This window comes from Mustelus asterias, chromosome 1 (assembly GCF_964213995.1).
Source record: "Mustelus asterias chromosome 1, sMusAst1.hap1.1, whole genome shotgun sequence".
Classification (NCBI taxonomy): domain Eukaryota; kingdom Metazoa; phylum Chordata; class Chondrichthyes; order Carcharhiniformes; family Triakidae; genus Mustelus; species Mustelus asterias.
In genome coordinates, this window is record NC_135801.1 from 148,333,098 (window position 1) to 148,355,478 (window position 22,381).

At 46.1% G+C, this 22,381-nt stretch overlaps 1 protein-coding gene across 1 annotated transcript in view; it reads right to left on the reverse strand.

Annotated features, from left to right (window-relative positions):
- Positions 1 to 22,381, reverse strand: part of LOC144498747 (A disintegrin and metalloproteinase with thrombospondin motifs 12-like) — a 557,508-nt gene that overhangs the window by 109,670 nt on the left and 425,457 nt on the right. The window lies entirely within an intron of this gene.

Below are 22,381 nucleotides of genomic sequence, written 5' to 3' on the forward strand. Positions count from 1 at the left end.
CAGTCTGAACTGGTGTATTCGTGTTAGTAGTTCCATTGTGAGACAATAAAAGCCTTCGATACTGAAGCCTTGTTCCACGTGCTTGATTGTCGCGCATCAATAGGGATAGGGATGTTTTGATGCAATTATTTAGGGCGTTGGTGAGAGTATTGTGTGCAGTTTTGATATCCTTATTTGAGGAAGGATATCCTTGCTATAGAGGGAGTACAGTGTAAGTTTACCAGGCTGATTCCTGGAATGGCAGGTCTGTCATATGAGGAGAGATTAAGTCGGTTAGGATTATATTCGCTGGAGTTTAGAAGAATGTGAGGCGATCTCATAGAAACTATGTGTGGTGTCGTGGTCACTGTTCCCTCATCTTTGACATCAACAACATCTTCTTTGGCGCCTTCAACATGTCATCGATGAAGACGAACATCTCGCCAAGGCCATCTCCACATCGCCACTACTTGCCTTCAAACAACCGCGCAACCTCAAACAGACCATTGTCTGCAGCAAACTACCCAGCCTTCAGGTGAACAGTGACCACGACACCTCACAACCCTGCCACAGCAACCTCTGTAAGATGAGTTGGATCATCCACACGGATGCCATCATCACACGTGAGAAGACCATCCACCAGGTACACGATACATACTCATGCAACTTGGCCAACGTTGTCTACCTGATATGCTGCAGAAAAGGATGCCCCGAGGCATGGTACATTGGCGAGATCATGCATACGCTATGACAACGGATGAAAGGACACCGCTCGACAATCACCAGGCAGGAGATTGTCCTTCTAGTCGGGGAACACTTCAGAAGTCAAGGGCATTCAGCCTCCGATCTTCGGGTAAGCGTTTTCCAAGGCGGCCTTCAAGACACACGACAATGCAAAATTGCTGAGCAGAAACTGATAGCCAAGATCCGCACACATGAGGACGGCCTCAACCGGGATCCTGGGTTCATGTCACACTATCTGTAACCCCCACCATTTGGCCTCGGCTTGCAAAACCTCATTGCAGCTAAAAATGGAGGGAGCTCTGGAGGAGTACAAAGAAAGTAGGAAAGAACTCAAACGGGGAATTAGAAGGGCAAAAAGGGGTCACGAAATGTCCTTGGCAGGCAGGGTTAAGGAGAATCCCAAGGCATTTTATTCATACGTTAGGAACAAAAGGGTTGTCAGGGAAAAAATCGGACCTCTCAGGGACAAAAGTGGGGAATTATGCTTGGAGCCCAAAGAAGTAGGGGAGATCCTAAATGAATACTTTGCGTCGGTATTCACAAAGGAGAGGGATGTGTTGTTGACTGGGAGTGTCTCGGAGGGGAGTGTTGAACCGTTGGAGAAAATCTCCATTACAAGGGAGGAAGTGTTAGGTTGGTTAGAGAATATAAAGACTGACAAATCCCCAGGGCCTGATGGAATCTATCCAAGGCTGCTCAGGGAGACGAGAGATGAAATCGCTGGGCCTCTGACGCAAATCTTTGTCTCGTCACTGGATGCAGGTGAGGTCCCAGAGGATTGGAGGATAGCTAATGTGGTCCCGTTATTTAAGAAGGGTAGGAAGGATAACCCGGGTAATTCTAGGCCAGTGAGCTTGACGTCTGTGGTGGGGAAGTTGTTGGAGAAGATCCTTAGAGATAGGATGTATGCGCATTTAGAAAGGAATAAACTCATTAACGATAGTCAGCATGGTTTTGTGAGAGGGAGGTCATGCCTCACTAACCTGGTGGAGTTTTTTTGAAGAAGTGACCAGAATGGTTGATGAGGGAAGGGCCGTGGATGTCATCTATATGGACTTTAATAAAGCGTTTGACAAAGTCCCTCATGGTAGGCTGGTGAAAAAGGTTGGATCTCATGGGATAAAGGGGGAGGTGGCTAGATGAGTGGAGAACTGGCTTGGTCACAGAAGACAGAGGGTGGTAGTGGAAGGGTCTTTTTCTGGCTGGAGGCCTGTGACTAGTGGTGTTCCGCAGGGCTCTGTATTGAGACCTCTGCTGTTTGTGATTTATATAAATGATCTGGAAGAAGATGTAACTGGGGTGATCAGTAAGTTTGCGGACGACACAAAATTGGCAGGACTTGCAGATAGTGAGGAGCATTGTCAGAAGCTACAGAAGGATATAGATAGGCTGGAAATTTGGGCAAAGAAATGGCAGACGGAGTTCAATCCTGATAAATGCGAAGTGATGCATTTTGGTAGAAATAATGTAGGGAGGAGCTATACGATAAATGGCAGAACCATAAAGGGTGTAGATACGCAGAGGGACCTGGGTGTGCAAGTCCACAGATCCTTGGAGGTGACGTCACAGGTGGAGAAGGTGGTGAAGAAGGCATATGGCATGCTTGCCTTTATAGGACGGGGCATAGAGTATAAAAGTTGGGGTCTGATGTTGCAGATGTATAGAACGTTGGTTCGGCCGCATTTGGAAGACTGCGTCCAGTTCTGGTCACCACACTACCAGAAGGACGTGGAGGCTTTGGAGAGAGTACAGAGGAGGTTTACCAGGATGTTGCCTGGTATGGAGGGGCTTAGTTATGAGGAGAGATTGGGTAAACTGGGGTTGTTCTCCCTGGAAAGACGGAGGATGAGGGGAGACTTAATAGAGGTGTATAAAATTATGAGAGGCATAGATAGGGTGAACAGTGGGAAGCTTTTTCCCAGGTCGGTGGTGACGTTCACGAGGCGTCATAGGTTCAAGGTGAAGGGGGGGAGGTTTAACACAGATATCAGAAGGACATATTTTACACAGAGGGTGGTGGGGGCCTGGAATGCGCTGCCGGGCAAGGTGGTGGAGGCGGACACACTGAGAATGTTTAAGACTTATCTAGACAGCCATATGAACGGAGTGGGAATGGAGGGATACAAAAGAATGGTCTAGTTTGGACCAGGGAGCGGCACGGGCTTGGAGGGCCGAAGGGCCTATTCCTGTGCTGTATTGTTCTTTGTTCTCACTGACTGTCCTGGCTGGAGACAATTCACATCTCTTTAACCTGTGCTTAACCCTCTCTCCACTCATATTGTCTGTACCTGTAAAGACTTGATTACCTGTAAAGACTTGCATTCCAACCATTATCTTGCAACTGAGTCTTTGTCTGTATGTGCCCTGTTGGGAACCCAACTCTCTACTCACCTGATGAAGGAGCAGCGCTCCGAAAGCTCGTGATACCAAATAAACCTGTTGGACTTTAACCTGGTGTGAGACTTTTTACTGTGCCCACCCCAGTCTAACGCCAGCATCTCCACGTCATGACTCCTTTCCCTATGACGTACATTGAAAGTAATTGTACCCAGCTGGAAACCTCATTTTACCACCTTCCAAGGTCATATGCCATCTCATACTGACTGACAACTCTCTTCAGATGAACCTGAATTTGAAGATAAAGGCCAAAACTCTTCCGTTTTGCCCGCAGCACGAATCACAGCGGGTGAGACAGAAAATCCAGTGGACAATTCAATGATGTGTTGAGCTCAGGCAGGAGTTTCTGATCTTGGGGCATCCATGGCTGGAGAATCCAACCAAAAAATCCAGATCTTTTTCTTTATCTGTCGAAATTGGAGGTAAAGCAAGGTTCTAGGCAAACACAGGGTGAAATATTCTGCCGATGGAATATTTTAAGTGATTGGAGCTATTTCAATTGGGTGGTGATGGGGCTATTTCAAGGTCAAATCCCTGCAATCAATCAGAAGGCCATCTGCTGTGGAATGTCACCAGAGCCAATGGGAGTGGCAATGTTGTTAAGGTGTGAGACTCAGGGTTCCTCAAAATGGAGGTGCACTCAAAAGTGTGCAAAGGGTTCCCAAAATAAACAGGCCTGAAGTCGGTAAGGCCATCAAGTTGGAGGTGCACTCTCACCCACACAGCCCCGTCATTGGGCCATGGAACCTTCAGCTCCATTGGCCCTCAGGCCCATTGTGGGGAGGCAACTTCTATGGAGCTGCTGGACTTTGCCCTCTGCGGGTATCCACTCTGACACTGGCAATATCCTGGTGGCGCAGTAACTCCCACCACCACCACCCACCTTAACCCCACCACCACCTGATTGCCTATCTGCCGCTGATGGGCAAGTTGCTGCTGCGCTGTTTCTGTACAGGACTCCACCACCTCCTCCCTTACTTAGCCTGAACCCAGGAGGTACTTCTTTGGAGAGCAAAGTCCTGGACAGAAATCATGGAATTTGGGGTGGATAATGTTGTTCCTGTTTCAATCCGTCATTTGCATGCCTGCTCTTCTTACTGGCCAAGTTCCTTGATTTCTCACATCTGAGCTAATTTTTGATATAGTTCACACAAGGTGAAAAGTTAGTGCACACTTGAGCCTTTCTGAGTTTTTGTACCCTTTTCACAACCAGTGGCCACCACCAATGCACCAAGTAGCATCTTTAACAGATAAAGTGCTCACACCAATCCACACTGCCTTAAAGGCATTAGCGTATCAAAAAATGTTACACTGAAAACTGCTGATTGCTGACAAGGGAGAGAGATTTAATTTGTCGAGTGAAGCAGCTGAGAGCAGGAGAAATCCATTAAATTTTCTTTAAACCACAAACACAAATGAATTCTAATTGCTCGTAGGCTATCTTATAATCTTCCTCTCTGTGACATTTAGCAGCACAATCTGTGGCTGAATTGCAAGTTTCCGTTGAATAATATTAAATTAACATAACCTAACGAAAATCTGAAGAAAAAGAAAAAAAAAACTTCTTGTTTCATCTGTGGAACCTGATCCTTCCAGAATTGGTAATTACAAAAGTAAATTTAATTCTCTCCACATGTTTCATTCTGATAGCACGCTCTACCACATCTTTAATCTAAAATCATTCAAATATGAAATGGATTCAGTGAGTAGATTTTGAAATAAAGTCGCAACTCAACCAATAAACTTACACAACAAAATACATTCCCAAATTTAACGAGAGGTGAATTTAGAAAAATGAGGCGTGATCAAATTGAGGTATACAAGATGATAAATGGTATGGATAAAGTAGACGTGGAGCGGATGCTTCCTCTTGTGGGGCATTCTAGAACGAGTGGTCATAGTCTTAGGATAAGGGGTAGCAAATTTAAAACAGAGTTGAGGAGAAACCACTTCTCCCAAAGGGTTGTGAATCTGGGGAATTCGCTACCCCAAAGTACGGTGGGTGCTGGGACAGCAAATAAATTTAAGGAGGTGTTAGACAGATTTTTAAATTGGTAATGGATTGAAGGGTTACGGGTGAAGGCAGAAAAATGGGGATGAGGAGCATATCAGGCACGATCGAATGGCGGAGCAGACTCGGTGGGCCGAATGGCCTAATTCTGCTCCTATATCTTATGAACATATGAAGGTAAAGTGAGAAGGCGAATCCACTAGGTCTGCGAAATCCTCAGGCAGAGGAAAGCTGATAACTAACTCTTCAATTCCTGCTTCAAAGACTTGTGGAGTGTGAAGGTGATGATGGAAATGAATGGGGGTGTATGGGTTGGAGTTTCTGATGGGGAACCTGGAAAACTGAGTTTCCCCATATGCTTATTCATTCATGGGATGTGGGCGGTGCTGGTTGGGCCAGCATTTGATGCCCATCCCTGAGGGCATTTGAGAGTCAACCTCATTGCTATGGATCTGGAGTCACCTGGCCAGACCAGGTAAGGACATTAGTGAACCAAATGGATATTTACAACAATCAACAATGGCTTTTGATTTGAGTTGATTTGATTTATTATTGTCACATGTATTAGTATAAAGTGAAAAGTATTGTTTCTTGTGTGCCATATAGACAAAGCATACTGTTCATAGAGAAGGAAACAAGAGAGTGCAGAATGTAGTGTTACAGTCATAGCTAGGGTGTAGAGAAAGATCAACTTAATGCAAGGTAGGTCCATTCAAAAGTCTGTTGGCAGCAGGGAACTGTTCTTGAGTCGGTTGATGCTCAGACTTTTGTGGTTTGCGTGATGGATTGGGCTACATTCATGACATTTTGTAGTTTCTTGCAATCTTGGGCAGAGCAGGAGCCATACCAAGTTGTGATACAACCAGAAAGAATGCTTTCTATGGTGCATCTGTAAAAGTTGATGAGAGTCGTAGCTGACATGCCAAATTTCCTTAGTCTTCTGAGAAAGTAGAGGCGTTGGTGGGCTTTCTTAACTATAGTGTCGGCATGGGGGGAACCAGGACAGGTTGTTGGTGATCTGGATGGACTTGAAGCTCTCGACCATTTCTACTTCGACCCCATTGATGTAGACAGAGGCATGTTCTCCACTACATTTCCTGAAGTCGATGACAATCTCCTTAGTTTTGTTGACATTGAGGGAGAGATTATTGTTGCTGTATCAGTTCACCAGATTCTCTATCTCTTTCCTGTCCTTAGTGGTCATCATTAGACTTTTAATTCCAGGTTGTTATTGAATTCAAATTTCATCGATTGCCACAATGGGATTCGAACTCAGTTTCCCAGAACATTACCCTGGCTCTCTGGATTGCTAGTCCAGTGACAATACCAATGCGCCACAGCCTCCCCTCGATCCCCATATGCTGTGGAATTTTAATCCATAACATGTCTTTTCTCCTTGATTCATTCCATTGCAGGAACTCAGCAGGATTGATGCAGGCATGGATTCCAGTAGGGCTCGCTGGAGCCTGCAACAGGCTGCAAGTGCAACCGGGTCAGAACCTGACCCCAGCTGGGGACTTGAACTGAGGGGTGGGATCCGATGTCAGGGAGCAGGGTGGTTTAAGGAGAAACACTGCTGGTCCGTAAACAACGGCAAAAGGCAAAACAGACAATATTGCTCCTGTTCCGATCCGTCATTTGCATACTTGTGCTTCTTAATGGGCAGGTGTATCTTCTGTCTTTCCTCGCGTCCGGGCCAGTTTATGATGCACTTCACACAAGGTGGAAACACAGTTGCAGGTGAGTCATTCCTCATTTCTGCAGCCCTTCTAAATGGAGAGGCCATCACCAATGCACCATCCTAGAATTCAGCAATTGGGAACCAATATTGTGCACCTGCCCTGCTCTTGTAAGAAGAATGGACTTAATTATTTCCTTAACAGTTAAGGTACTCAGATCCACATTGTGTTAAGATATAGCAACAAATATTACAGTGAAAACTGCTGGAACTATTTCGGATTGCTGATGGAGGCAGCAGGGGATAGGGGTGGAGCTTTAATTTGTTTCGAGTGAACCAACTAAAAGGAGGAAAAAATGGTATTTTTCTTCAAACTACAAACACAACTGTAATCTTATTGCCCTCAGGCTATCTTTTGCTTAAGGCACAAACCTTCTTCTCAGCTCCTTCCAGCTTGCTCAGTTTCCTGAGGCCAGGGAACCCAGTTGGCCATTCTTAAATCCATCTCATTAGAAGATTTAAGTTGTCAGTTTGCCTCCTGGGTACGGGTTGGCTGCCCATCCATCCGCTACCCCCCCCCCCCCCCCCCCACCCCTCCAATATTCCCCCTCCAATATTTTCCCTGATGTGAGGCGACTTGGTCTATGGCCACATAAGCTCTGTTTGTGAACAGAATTCCCACTCACCTGAAGAAGGGGCTTAGAGCTCCGAAAGCTTGTGTGGCTTTTGCTACCAAATAAACCTGTTGGACTTTAACCTGGTGTTGTTAAACTTCTTACCACATAAGCTCCGTCAGTGGAAGCTGAAATGGTACTGCAGACAGAAGGTCTGGTTATCTGAAACCTCTTTCAGAAGTCTAGAAGCCGGCTCCAAGTCTAGAAGACCCAGAGGAAATAATAAACAGACCTCCCTATCTTCCTTGGCGGCGTCCCAGAAAGCTGACCCACCATTAGAAACATGAGCTCAGTCTGCTCCCACACAAGCCGAGGCAGAGTAGTCTCTGAATACTGCTACATTAAAAATGAGATGCTGATGAGGAAATGGAGAGCCCCCTCACAGGCTGGCAATGAGGAATGGACAGTGATCCACCAGGTATTGGTGCCGCCGAGGTACCGTGGGGAAACCTTGCGGCCAGCCCACTAAATTTTGATGATGGGCATGTCGGTCTACGCAAAACCAAGCCCACATCACCCAGCATTTCTACTGGCCACACCCCACAGGGATGAAGTAAGGTTATACAGAACCTGCCTCAAGTGCTAGCTTGTGGAGAAACCCCAAGGTACAATGCGACCTGCACCTATGATTCCCGTGCTGGCTTTGGGGGAACCAGTCAGTGAGGTGATAGTGAACTGTGTGGGGCCCCTGTCCAAAGCAAAAGGGGACACAGGTATATCCTGATCATACCGGTTTTGGGTCATACCCTTTGGACTCTGAAATGTTCCGGCTGCCTTCCAAAGCCTGTTGAACCAGGTAGTGGTGGCCTTGTCCAATTGCGTAGTATACATGGACGACCTCCTCGTGTACCGTGACACCTGGGAAAGCCACATTGAACAACTGGAAGCCCACTTCCGGTGAGCTGACGTGATCAATCTACCAAAGAGTGAGTTTGCTAAAGATTAAGTGACCGATCTTGGACTTGTAGTGGGCCAAGGGCAGTTGCTGCCAAGGGCTGCCAAGGTCCAAGCTGTAGCCCAGTTCCCCATTCTCACCACAAAACAGAATCTTGAGGTTCTTTGGGATATCTGGGTTGTACTGAAGTTTGTCTCCAACTTTAGCACAGAGTGTGTGTGTGTGTGTGTGCGTGCGTGTGTCTATGTGTGTGGTTTTATAAGTTTTTTCTTCCTTTTTGTCATGAAATGAGAATGAATGTCATTTCATTCCACGAGAAATGGAAGTATTGTGATGATGGAGAAAAAATCGTGGAATTATGCACAGCAACAAAATGGACACAAACCCCGAGGATGGCTGAGAATGTAGTTAGCCACAGGCATGAATGTCTCTGAAGGACAATGGGACTCCTCCCTGTGCTTCCAGGCAAGGTACTCCTAAACCATAAAATCCCTTAATACTGAAGGAAGCCATTCAGCCCATTGAGTCTGCACCGACTCTCTGAAAGAGCATCTTACACAGTCCAACCTCCCCCCTCCCTACCTCCCCCTCCCCCAACCTCTCCCCTCCTCACTCCACCATCCTCACAATCCCACGCATTTACCATGGCAAATCCACTTAACCTGCACATCTTTGGATACTAAGTGACAATTTACCATGGCAAATCCACCTAACCTGCACATCTTTGGATACTAAGCGGCAATTTACCATGGCAAATCCACTTAACCTGCACATCTTTGGATACTAAGCGGCAATTTACCATGGCAAATCCACTTAACCTGCACATCTTTGGACACTAAAGGGCAATTTAGCATGGCCAATTCACCTAACTCATACAAAAGCATCCAAAGACTGAATACCATCTCCAGTAAAGAGGAGGAACATAATAGCTATCTCATTTAAAACACCCTGGGTCTGATTAACCAACTAGTGGATTCCGGGTTCAGTGGGACACACAAGAAGGGGGTGAAAATGGCTTGCCTAGCTGCATGCCTGTCTGCCCTGCCGGTCTGTGTGTGCCTGTGCTGTGAGAAAAAGCAACAGGACATTTTCCACACTGAAGGTGTGTGATACAGTACCAGAAGCAGTGCCCTTGTGAGAGGAAATAGCAATCCATTACAGGAAAATGTAAGAACTCTCTCTCTGACTGTGGAAGTCAAACAGCCAGTAGGAAGAAAGGATCACAGCTCGGGAAAAGTGAACTGAAATATCTCGACCAAATCACAAAACACCTGAATCGAAGCATTCGCTGCAGAAAACAATGATACTGGAATCAATTCGTAATGGCTGCAGCAAGTCAAGGACTGTTCCGTATAACTTTTTATTTATATATAATTACTACTGGACTCAATTCTCACTTCTAATCCATATGAATGCAGATGCATGTGTTTTATCATTTCTCCTGACCTTCTTAGTAGTTAGTAGACTTATTCTATCTTGACTCAAGAAAGCCTGGGCAAATTGCCTATTGGGTCTGGAAAAGGTATCCAAGGGAAAGGGAACCTTATTAGAACATAGAAAAACTACAGCATAAACAGGCCCTTCGGCCCACAAGTTGTGCCGAACACATCCCTACCTTCTAGACCTACCTATAACCCTCCATCCTATTAAGCTCCATGTACTCATACAGGAGTCTCTTAAAAGACCCTATTGAGTTCGCCTCCACCACCCCTGACGGCAGCCGATTCCACTCGCCCACCACCCTCTGTGTGAAAAACATACCCCTAACATCTCCCCTGTACCTACTCCCCAGCACCTTAAACCTGTGTCCTCTCGTAGCAGACATTTCCACCCTGGGAAAAAGCCTCTGAGAGTCCACCCGATCTATGCCTCTCAACATCTTATACACCTCTATTAGGTCTCCTCTCATCCTTCGTATCTCCAAGGAGAAAAGACCGAGCTCTCTCAGCCTATCCTCATAAGGCATGCCACTCAATCCAGGCAACATCCTTGTAAATCTCCTCTGCACCCTTTCAATCTTTTCCACATCCTTCCTATAGTGAGGCGACCAGAACTGAGCACAGTACTCCAAGTGGGGTCTGACGAGGGTCTTATATCGCTGCATCATTATCCCCGGACTCCTAAACTCAATCCCTCGATTGATAAAGGCCAGCACACCATACGCCTTCTTAACCACCTCCTCCACCTGCGGGGCCGATTTCAGAGTCCTATGGACCCGGACCCCAAGGTCCTTCTGATCCTCTACCGTACTAAGAGTCTTTCCCTTTATATTGTACTCCTTCATCCCATTTGTCCCACCAAAATAGACCACGACTCATTTATCTGGGTTGAAGTCCATCTGCCGCTTGTCCGCCCAGTCTTGCACCCTATCTATGTCCCTCTGTAACTTCTGACATCCCTCCAGACTATCCACAACCCCACCAACCTTCGTGTCGTTGGCAAACTTACCAACCCATCCCTCCACTTCCTCATCCAGGTCATTTATGAAAATGACAAACAGCAAGGGTTCCAGAACAGATCCCTGGGGCACACCACTGGTGACCGACCTCCATTTAGAAAAAGACCCATCTATACCCACTATCTGCCTCCTTTGGGCCGGCATCTCCACATCCTTTGGGCAAGCCAGTTCTGGATCCACCGGGCAGCAGCCCCTTGGATCCCATGCCCTCTCACTTTTTCGAGAAGCCTTGCATGGGGGACCTTATCGAACGCCTTGCTAAAATCCATATAAACCACATCTACCGCCTTCCCTTCGTCAATGTGTTTAGTCACATTTTCGAAGAACTCCACCAGGCTCGTAAGGCACGATCTGCCCTTGACAAAGCCATGCTGAGTACTCTTGAGCATACTAAACCTCTCTAAATGCTCATATATCCTGTCCCTCAGGATCTTCTCCATCAGTTTACCAACCACTGAGGTTAGACTCACCGGTCGGTAATTACCTGGGCTATCCCTATTCCCCTTCTTGAAAATAGGAACCACATCCGCAATCCTCCAATCCTCCGGCACCTCTCCCGTCTCCATCGACGACGCAAAGATCATCGCCAGAGGCTCTGCAATCTCCTCCCTCGCCTCCCACAGTAACCTGGGGTACATCCCATCCGGACCCGGTGACTTATCTATCTTGATGCCATTCAAAGATTCCAGCACAACCTCTTTCTTAAAGTCCACATACTCAATCCTTTCAGTCCACCGCACACCCGCAGTACATCCACCCAGGTCCTTCTCCTCTGTGAAAACCGAGGCAAAATACTCATTGAGCACCTCTGCCATTTCTACTGGTTCCGTACAGACTTTCCCGCCTTCACCTTTTATAGGCCCTATTCCGTCACGTCTCATCCTTTTACTCTTCACATATTTATAGAACGCCTTAGGGTTCTCCTTAATCCTACCTGCCAGGGCCTTCTTGTGACCCCTTCTGGCTCTCCTAATTTCCTTCTTTAGTCCCTTCCTACAAGCCGTATACTCTTCTAAATCCCTATCTTCGCCAAGCTCTCTGAGCCTTTTGTACACTTTCCTTTTCTTCTCGACTAGGTCCCGCACAGCTTTCGTGCACCACGGTTCCTTTAACCGACCAACACCTTCCTGTCTGCTCGGAACGTTGTCCTGTAGAACTCTAGACAGACATTCCTTGAAAAACTACCACCTCGTTTCAGTAGATTTCCCCGAGAATACCTCCTTCCAATTTACTCCTCTAATTTGCTGTCTAATGTCTTCATATTTCCCCTTACTCCATATAAACACTTTCCGAGCTTGCCTGATCCTCTCTTTTTCCAATGCAAGCCTAAAGGAGATAGAGTTATGATCGCTATCCCCAAGATGCTCTCCCACTGAGAGATCTGACACCTGTCCAGGTTCATTGGTCAGTATCAGATCAAGTACAGCTTCTCCTCTTGTAGGCGTGTCCACATGCTGTGTCAGGAAACCCTCCTGAACACACCTAATGAACTCTTCCCCATCCAATCCCCTTACCCTAGGGATATTCCAATCTATGTTTGGGAAATTAATGTCTCCCATCACAACAACTCTGCTATTACTGCATCTCTCCAGGATCTGTTTCCCTATCTGCTCCTCCACCTCTCTGTTACTATTGGGCGGCCTATAGAAAACTCCCAGCAAAGTGACCGGCCCCTTCCCACTCCGAACTTCCACCCACAGAGACTCGGTGGACAATCCCTCCACAGCATACACCTTCTCTACAGCTGTGACACTATCCCTGATCAGCAGTGCCACTCCACCCCCTCTCTTGCCTCCCTCCCTGTCCTTCCTGAAACATCTGAATCCCGGCGCCTGGAGTATCCAGTCCTAGAATCATAGAATCATAGAAACCCTACAGTGCAGAAGGAGGCCATTCGGCCCATCGAGTCTGCACCGACCACAATCCCACCCAGGCCCTACCCCCACACATTTACCCACTAATCTCTCTAACCTACACATCCCAGGACTCTAAGGGGCAATTTTTAACCTGGCCAATCAACCTAACCCGCACATCTTTGGACTGTGGGAGGAAACCGGAGCACCCGGAGGAAACCCACGCAGACACGAGGAGAATGTGCAAACTCCACACAGACAGTGACCCGAGCCGGGAATCGAACCCGGGACCCTGGAGCTGTGAAGCAGCAGTGCTAACCACTATGCTACCGTACCAGTCCTGTCCGTGAGACATCCAAGTCTCCGTAATGGCCACCACATCATACTTCCAGGCATTGATCCACGCTCTGAGCTCATCCCCTTTATTCACTATACTCCTGGCATTAAAGTAAACACATCTCAATCCTTTGGTCTGAACTCTCCCCTTCTCTATTCCCTGTCCATCCGCCCTCTTGCACCGCCTATAACCCTTCTCTGTTTGCGAGCTACCTTCCTCACTCTCAGTCACCTCATTTTGATCCCCTCCCCCCAACCTATCTAGTTTAAACTCTCCCCAGTAGCCTTAGCCAACCTTCCTGCCAGGATATTGGTCCCCCTGGGATTCAAGTGCCACCTGTTTTTTGTGTACAGGTCACACCTGCCCCTGAAGAGGTCCCAATGGTCCAGGAACCTGAATCCCTGCCCCCTGCACCAGTCCCTCAGCCACACATTCATCCTCCACCTCACTCCATTCCTGTCCTCACCTTCCCGTGGCACAGGCAGCAATCCTGAGATTGCTACCTTTGCTTTCCTCCTTCTCAGCTGTCTCCCTAATTCCTTATACTCTCTTTTCATGACCCCTTCCCCCTTCCTACCCACATCAGCGGTACCAATATGTACCGCTACCTCCGGCTCCTCTCCCTCCCACCTCAGGATTTCTGGGACTCGCCCAGCGACATCCTGGATCCCAGCCCCAGGGAGGCAGACCACCATGCGAGACTCCCGCCTGCCTCCGCAAAATCGCCTGTCCGTCCCCCTGACTGTCGAGTCTCCGATTAACACTGCCTTCCTCCTCTTTTCTTTAACCCTCTGAGTTACAGGGTCGGACTCCACCCCGGAGACACGGCCACTGCTGCTTCCCCCAGATGGGCTGTCCCCCCCAACAGTACTCAGGCAGGAGTACTTGTTGTGCAGGGGCACACCCACCGGGGTGCTCTCAATCACCCGAGCTTTACCCTTCCTGGCTGTCATCCACTTGGCCTCCTCTCGTGGCCCTAGTGTGACCACCTGATGATAGCTCTTGTCTATCACCACCTCATTCTCCCTTAACAGCCGAAGATCCTCGAGCTGCAGTTCCAGCTCCCTAACACGGTCCCTCAGGAACCGCAGTTCGACACACCCCTCACAGATGTGTATGTCCGGGAGGCCAGGTGCCTCCAGGACCTCCCACATACTGCACTGCGAACAACACACTGGCTTAACGCTCATATTTGCCCCTTTCTACCAAGGTACACAGAGAAAAGTAAATTAGAAAAGGAAAAAAAAATCTCACCCCTGCTCGCCCTTTCCCCTCAAGCCCTGTGAGCCAAAGCCCTTACAGCTCACACTCTACTCCCTGCTCACTCTGCTGCCCGCTCCCGATGCTGCCCGCTCAAAAGTGTGGCCTGCTTTTAAACCCTCCAAAAACCTTCCCAGGCTTCTCCTGGGCCTACTTCCTGTTTTGGATTTTAAAAAAACCTCCGATTTTTTTACACAAATTTAACTGAAAAATAAATAAATAATTCACATGTACAAACACACTGTCTTACCCTCAGCCTGCTCCTGTGGAACAATTGGATTAAACCTTGTTGGATTAAACCTTATTGGATTAAACCTTGTTGCCACCAGCAGAGGGTGGATTGAATAAAAACACAGAGCCAGTCACCCCTCCTCATCCAAGTTTGTAACAATTTGGGGGTCCCAGCCAGACAGTGACCAATCAAGGGGTCTCGCCCAGATCAACAACTTTTGGGGAGCCTCATCTGGGACTGGTCATAACAAAAGTGTAATTAATGTTATGCCAGGAATCCCATGTCAGCTCCTTCTCACTTCAATTTAAACTCCCACTGCCAGGAGACTGATGTGGTGCCTCTTCTGCGATTAAGTGGGCCAGGCCACAAGGTTCCACCATGCCAAGCTGCATTAGATCCAGTTCAATGTGACTTGTGATGTTCATCAAGCATCAATACTTGGGCACGATCTATCCCGCCATTAACACCCTGGTGCCACTTCAAGTGAGGACAGAGAATTTGGTGCTCAGCCAAATCTCCGTTCACTGCAACGGGACCAGAAAATCCCACCGGCGTGAACAGATGGAAAATTCTGCCCCTTGTGTCTCAGCTTCGCACTGTGTTTATCAAATGACTTGGACAAAGAAATAGAGAGCCAGATATGGAAGTATTTTGGTGACATTAAGTAAGGTGGCAGAGTGAATAGTGATAATAGAGATGGAAGCAGCAAGCTGTGAAGGGATAATGATAGATTAAGCAGTGGGCAAATGGAGTTCAAGTGGACTGGTCCCAAAATAAATTTTGAAAAAAAAATTAATGCAATGTTGACGTTTGAGAACAGGGTGAAATGATGTTACTGTTGGACAAAGCTCTGGTGTATTGTAGTCTGGGCACTACATCTCAGGAAGGATTCAGTGACCTCAGAGGATGTGCCACACAACTTCATCAGAATGAAACTGGAACCAAAAGGGTTAAATCAACAGAGCAACATAGACTAGGTTTGTATAGATGATTAAGGGGTGACCTAATTGAAGAGTTCAAAATGAGTAAAGGATTTGATGGGGTATAATAGGAAGAAACTATTTCCAATGGTCAAAAAGTCCAAAACAAGGCTATATAACCATAACCACTAGAATAAGGCCATTTGGGGATGCTGTCACAAAGGACTTCTTCACACAAAGCGGAGTGAAAACCTGAATCTATCTTTCCAACAAAAAGTTGTTGAGGCTAATAATTCAAAACTGTATTCTGTAATTTTTAGATTTTTGTAAGGCAAGGATCTTAAAGGTTACAGAATCAAAACAAGTAGATGCAGTTAGGATAGAGATCAGTCACCAATAGGTGAATAGGCTTGGAGGTGGGCGGTTGCACACATTAAGCCTATTTCTCTATCGCCATGTTTTTAAAAATGTTTCTATGTCTGCTGGGAAAAGGGAACCAGCACTCAGTAGAATTTAGAGTATTGCCTAGAGGAACAGTCAGTCGGAAATATTCATCAAAAAGAATTGCTTGACTGAATTAAGTAACGATACTGGGAATAAAAAATTCTCAATGCAGATATTTAGATATATTCTGCCAACACATACATGAGAAGAAAATTTAAGCACATTCATAAATCATTTGCAGTTCCTTTAAAGCCACTGTAGTTGACACAATAGCTCAGAATTCACTGAAGAAGGGCCTCTCGTGGAATGGCCTATTTGACTTTTATCTTCATCCTTCAGCTCAAAAGTCTTTTGCATTATAGAAAAGCAAGCTGATAACAACACGTGTAGGACCTTGGTGTACAACAGAACATAGTCTATCTCTGCAACAAATGTGTATTAAGCCTTAAGAAAGAAACTGAGGAACAACTGAGAAGGAAATAGGGATTTCTGTAGAAACATGCCATACCTATACCAATCCTGAGAAATGGGTGCACTCACAAAGGGCAAGGCCTTTAATTTCCCTGAGAAGGTGTGAAGTGAGTGGTTTGCTAGGTTACTTGAGAGTAAAGTTAAGAGTTAGTACAAAGAGAATAAAGGGGTGGCATGGTGGCACAGTAGTGAGCACTGCTGCGTCATAGCACTAGGGACCCAGTTTCAGTTTCCGGCTTGGGTCATTGTCTGTATGGAGTTTGCACGTTCTCCCTGTGTCTGCGTGGGTTTCCTTCAAGTGCTCTGGTTTCCTCCCACATTCTGAAAGACGTGCTGGTTAGGTGCATTGACCTGAACAGGTGCCGGAGTGTGGCGACTAGGGGAATTTCACAGTAACTTCATTGCAGTGTGAATGTCAACCTTGGTTGTGACTAATAAATAAACTTTAACTTTAACAGTACAGCAAAGGAACAGGCGCTTCGGCTCATCAAGTCTGTGTCGACCCAGATGCTTCTCCAATCTAATATTTTCTTGCCTCTATGTGGTCCATGTCCCTTTATTTCCAGCTCTATTCACTGCCTTTTCATGTATCTATCCGGATGCTTCTTCAACGTTGTTATAGAAGCTGCTTCCACCACCCCCTCTGGCAGCTTGTTCCAGGCATTCACCACCCTTTGTGTGAAAAACTTGCCCCTAACATCTCTGTTAAACTTTCCCCCTCTCCCTTTCAACCTATGCCTCCGAGTAATTGACCCTTCGACCCTGGGAAAAAGACGCTGACTATTTACTCAATCCAAGCCTGTCATAATCTTGTAAACCTCTATCAGGTCCCCCATCATCCTCTGACGTTCCAATGAAAACAATCCAAGTTTGTTCAACCTTTCTTCATAGCCCATATCCTCCAAACCAGGCAACATCCTGGTAAATCTTCTGCACCCTTTCCAATGCATCAACATCCTTCTGGTAATGTGGCAACCAGAATTGCACAATACTCCAAGTGTGGCCTAACCAAAATCTTATAAACAGCTGCAGTATGATTTTCCAATTCCTACACTCAACGCCCCAGCCAATGAAGGCCAGCATACCATACGCCTTCCTGACCATCTTGTCCATCTGCACACCCAGATCCCTCTATATGCTAATATTTCTAAGGGCTCTATCATTTACTGTATACCTTCCTTCTGCAGTAGAACTTCCGAATCGCATCACCTCACATTTGTTTGGGTTAAATTCCATCTGCCATCTTTCGGCCGAGGTCTCCAGCCGATTTATATCCTGCTGTATCCTCTGACAATCCTCACTATCCGCTACTCCCCAATTTTTGTATCATCTGAAAATTTACTAATTGGACTACCTACATTTTCCTCCAAATCATTTACATATATTACAAACAACAGATGCCCCAGCACTGATCCTTGTAGAACACTGCTTGTTACACACCTCCGTTAGAAAAGTATCCTTCCACTGCTACTCTTTGCTTTCTATGCCCAAGTCAGTTTTGTATCCATCTTACCAGCTCACCTCAGATCCCATATGACTTCACCTTCTGTATCAGCTTGCCATGAGGAACCTTATTGAAGGCTTTACTAAAATCCACGTATGCAACATCCACTGCCCTGCCCTGGTCAATTTTTCTTGTCAGTTGCTCAAAAAACTCAAGCATGTTTGTAAGACATGACCTCCCTTTCACAACACCATGCTGCCTATCACCAATAAGCATATTTTCTTCCAGTTGTGAGTACACCCTGTCCCGAAGAATCTTCTCCAATAATTTCCCCACCACTGATGGAAGGCTCACAAGCCTGTAATTTCCCAGATTGTCTCTTCTGCCCTTCTTAAACAGAGGAACAATGTTAGCTACTCTCCAAAACTCTGGTACCTCGCCCGTGGCTAAAGAGGATACAAAGATTTTGGCCAAGGCCTCCTTTCTTCCCTCGCCTCTCTCAGAATTGTGGGATAGCCCCTATCTGGCCCTGGGGACTTGTCCACTTTAATGCTTTTGAAAACCTAAAATATCTCCTTCCTTCTTAACTCAACATGTTCTAGAATGTCAACATCCTCCTTTCTACACTCACCATCCATCACATCCATCTCCTTTGTGAAAACAGATGCAAAGTACTTGTTAAGGACCTCACCCACCTCATCTGGTTCCACTCACAAATTCCCTCCACTGTCATTGAGTGGACCCACCCTTTCCTTAGCTACCCTCTTCCTCCTTATATATACATAAAAAGCCTTGGAATTCTCCTTAATCCTGCCTGCCAAGGACATTTCATGGCCCCTTTTTGCCCTCCTAAGTCCCTGTTTAAGCTCTTTCCTGCTATCTTTGTATTCCTCAAGTGTCATAGAACATAGAACATAGAACAGTACAGCACAGAACAGGCCCTTCGGCCCACGATGTTGTGCCGACCTTCATCTGAAACCAAGATCAAGCTATCCCACTCCCTACCATCCTGGTGTGCTCCATGTGCCTATCCAATAACCGCTTAAATGTTCCTAAAGTGTCTGACTCCACTATCACTGCAGGCAGTCCATTCCACACCCCAACCACTCTCTGCGTGAAGAACCTACCTCTGATATCCTTCCTATATCTCCCACCATGAACCCTATAGTTATGCCCCCTTGTAATAGCTCCATCCACCCGAGGAAATAGTCTTTGAACGTTCACTCGATCTATCCCCTTCATCATTTTATAAACCTCTATTAAGTCTCCCCTCAATCTCCTCCGCTCCAGAGAGAACAGCCCCAGCTCCCTCAACCTTTCCTCATAAGACCGACACTCCAAACCAGGCAGCATCCTGGTAAATCTCCTCTGCACTCTCTCCAGCGCTTCCACATCCTTCTTATAGTGAGGTGACCAGAACTGCACGCAATATTCCAAATGCGGTCTCACCAAGGTCCTGTACAGTTGCAGCATAACCCCACGGCTCTTAAACTCCAACCCCCTGTTAATAAAAGCTAACACACTATATGCCTTCTTCACAGCTCTATCCACTTGAGTGGCAACCTTTAGAGATCTGTGGATATGGACCCCAAGATCTCTCTGTTCCTCCACAGTCTTCAGAACCCTACCTTTGACCCTGTAATCCACATTTAAATTTGTCCGACCAAAATGAATCACCTCACATTTATCATGTCATAGAGTCATAGAGGTTTACAGCATGGAAACAGGCCCTTTGGCCCAACTTGTCCATGCCGCCCTTCTTTTTAAACCCCTAAACTAATCCCAATTGCCCGCATTTGGCCCATATCCCTCTGTACCCACCTTACCTATGTAACTGTCTAAACGCTTTTTAAAAGACAAAATTGTACCCGTCTCCACTACTACCTCTGGCAGCTTGTTCCAGACATTCACCACCCTCTGTGTGAAAAAATTGCTCCTCTGGACACTTTTGTATCTCTCCCCTCTCACCTTAAACTTATGCCCTCTAGTTTTAGACTCCCCTACCTTTGGGAAAAGATATTGACTATCTAGCTGATCTATGCCCCTCATTATTTTATAGACCTCTATGGGATCATCCCTCAGCCTTCTACGCTCCAGAGAAAAAAGTCCGAATCTATCCAGCCTCTCCTTATAACTCAATCCATCAAGTCCCAGTAGCATCCTAGTAAATATTTTCTGCACTCTTTCTAGTTTAATAATTTCCTTTCTATAATAGGGTGACCAGAACTGTACACAGTATTCCAAGTGTGGCCTTAGCAATGCCTTGTACAACTTCAACAAGACGTCCCAACTCCTGTATTCAATGTTCTAACCAAGAATTTTATCCGTTTTCAATTTCCTGAAAATTATGTATGCCTCCTTTTTGTTTTTCATTAAACTCACAATCTCTCTTGTCATCCAAGGTTCCCAAATCTTGCCATCTTTATCCCTCATTTTTACAGGGACATACTTGTCCTGAATTATTACATATCAGATGTGGATTTACCCTCAAACAACCTCCCCCAGTGTACATTCCCTAGCTCTTATACTGTTTTAGTTAGCCTTCCCCCAGTTTAATACTTTCACTCTGGGACTAGTTCTATCCTTCTCTCCAAGTATCTTGAAACTTATACAATTGTGATCACTGTTCCCAAAATGGTCCCCCACTGAGACATCAATCACCTATCCGTGTTTGTTTCTCAGAACCAGGTCTAAGATAGCCCCTTCCCGAGTTGGACTATCTACAGATTGCCTCAAAAAGCACCCTTGGACACACTGAACAAACTGTGCCCCGTCCAAGCCCCTGGCACTAAAGGAATCCCAGTCTATGTTGGGGAACTTAAAATTGCCCATCAAAACAACCCTGTTGCTTTTACATCTTCCCATAATCTGCTGACATACCAGTTCCTCCACTTCATACTGGGGTCTCATTTGCTTCAGCATAAATGTCTGTCTATCCCCCTTACAACTGAATCCCATATCACTATAGCTCTGCCACTCTTTTTGCTGCCCTCCTGTGCATCAGAGCCAGCCATGGTGCCATAAGCCTGGCTGCTGCCATCTTCCCCTGGTGAGCCATCTCCCAAGTACCCAAAACGGTATATCCGATTTGGAGGGAGCTGACCGCAGGGGATCCCTGCACTGCCTTCCTACTCTTCCTCTGTCTGGTGGTCACCCATTCCCTATCTCCCTCAGTAATTTTTATCTGTGGGGTGGAGTCATATATAGGGTAGACTGGACAAGGGTGGCCAGATTCTTTCTCTAAAGGATGTTAGTGAACCCGTTGAATTTTTATTAGTCAGCTGCTTCAAGCTCATTTTTACCAATTCCAGACTTTTACTTGCGGATATATAATTTGAATTAATATTTTGATCTGAGCTCATTTTTACCTGGATTTATTGGTGAAACTTTCAGATAACTAATCCAGTAACATAATCACTACACGACTGTACCTATGTAACTACATCATGGCTTCCCCTAATTGCTTTAACCTGAATCTCAGCAATACTTAGGGCATCAATTTTCCATTCCATCCATTTCGATTACCAGTTATCATTCGTTCCTTGCTTTTAGCTGTTGCACTGTTACTTCACCTTCCAATTAAATGTTTGGCCCTTGCTTTCATTCTGAAAGGCTTGCCAATCAAATGACTTCTTGCTCAGTTTCAGTCTCCTGTGGCTGCAAGGATCTCTCTCTCTCAGTTCATTAATTCGCTTTTTCCATAGCGCTCCTAACCTTGACAAGGTTAGAGGAGCATTTAACGGCAGCAGATGAACCAATAATGTAAATAAAAGCTACAGCACTTCAAAAGCAATTAATTACTGAGTTAAATACTTCAGGATACTTCAAGGTCATTGGTTGCAATGTAAAGACAGAAGTAGTTAGCACGACCTCTAGAAAGTGCTAATTTTCTTTAAGCAGGCCAATCTTTCTTCTGCTGAAATCATTGTTGTTGGGGACTTCACTGTTCATTTTCAAATTGACTTCTTGCCCCGCCTGCCACAGGAATCGGAGCGGGCGAGGGGTGAAGCATCAAAGTCCAAAGTCAAAGTATATTTATTAGTCACAAGTAGGCTTACATTCACACTGCAATGAAGTTACCGTGAAAATCCTCCAGTCACCACACTCCAGCACCTGTGTGGGTACACTGAGGGAGAGTTTAACATGTCCAATTCACCTAACCTGCATATCTTTGGATTGTGGGAAGAAACTGGAGTGCCTGGAGGAAACCCACATAGACACAGCGAGAATGTGCAAACTCCACACAGGAATCGAACCCAGATCCCTGGCACAGTGAGGCAGCAGGGCTAACCACTGTGCCACCCATGGAAAGCTCCATTGACCTCGGATGGTGTTTTATGATTTCAGGATGAGTGAGGCCATAAAATCCCACCCCTCTTCTCCTTTACTCACCAACCTAGTACTAATGACAAGGTCTTTGCTATACCAAATGATAAATTAATATTTGTCAGTCAGACTGTCCATAAACTGGCAACTCTAGTAATTTACGAATTATTAAACATTTTTCCTAGGCCTCACTCTGAAGGACTGACCACATAGACAGCTTAACCAGAGGAGCATCCAGTGATTTTAGAAGGTTGCTTT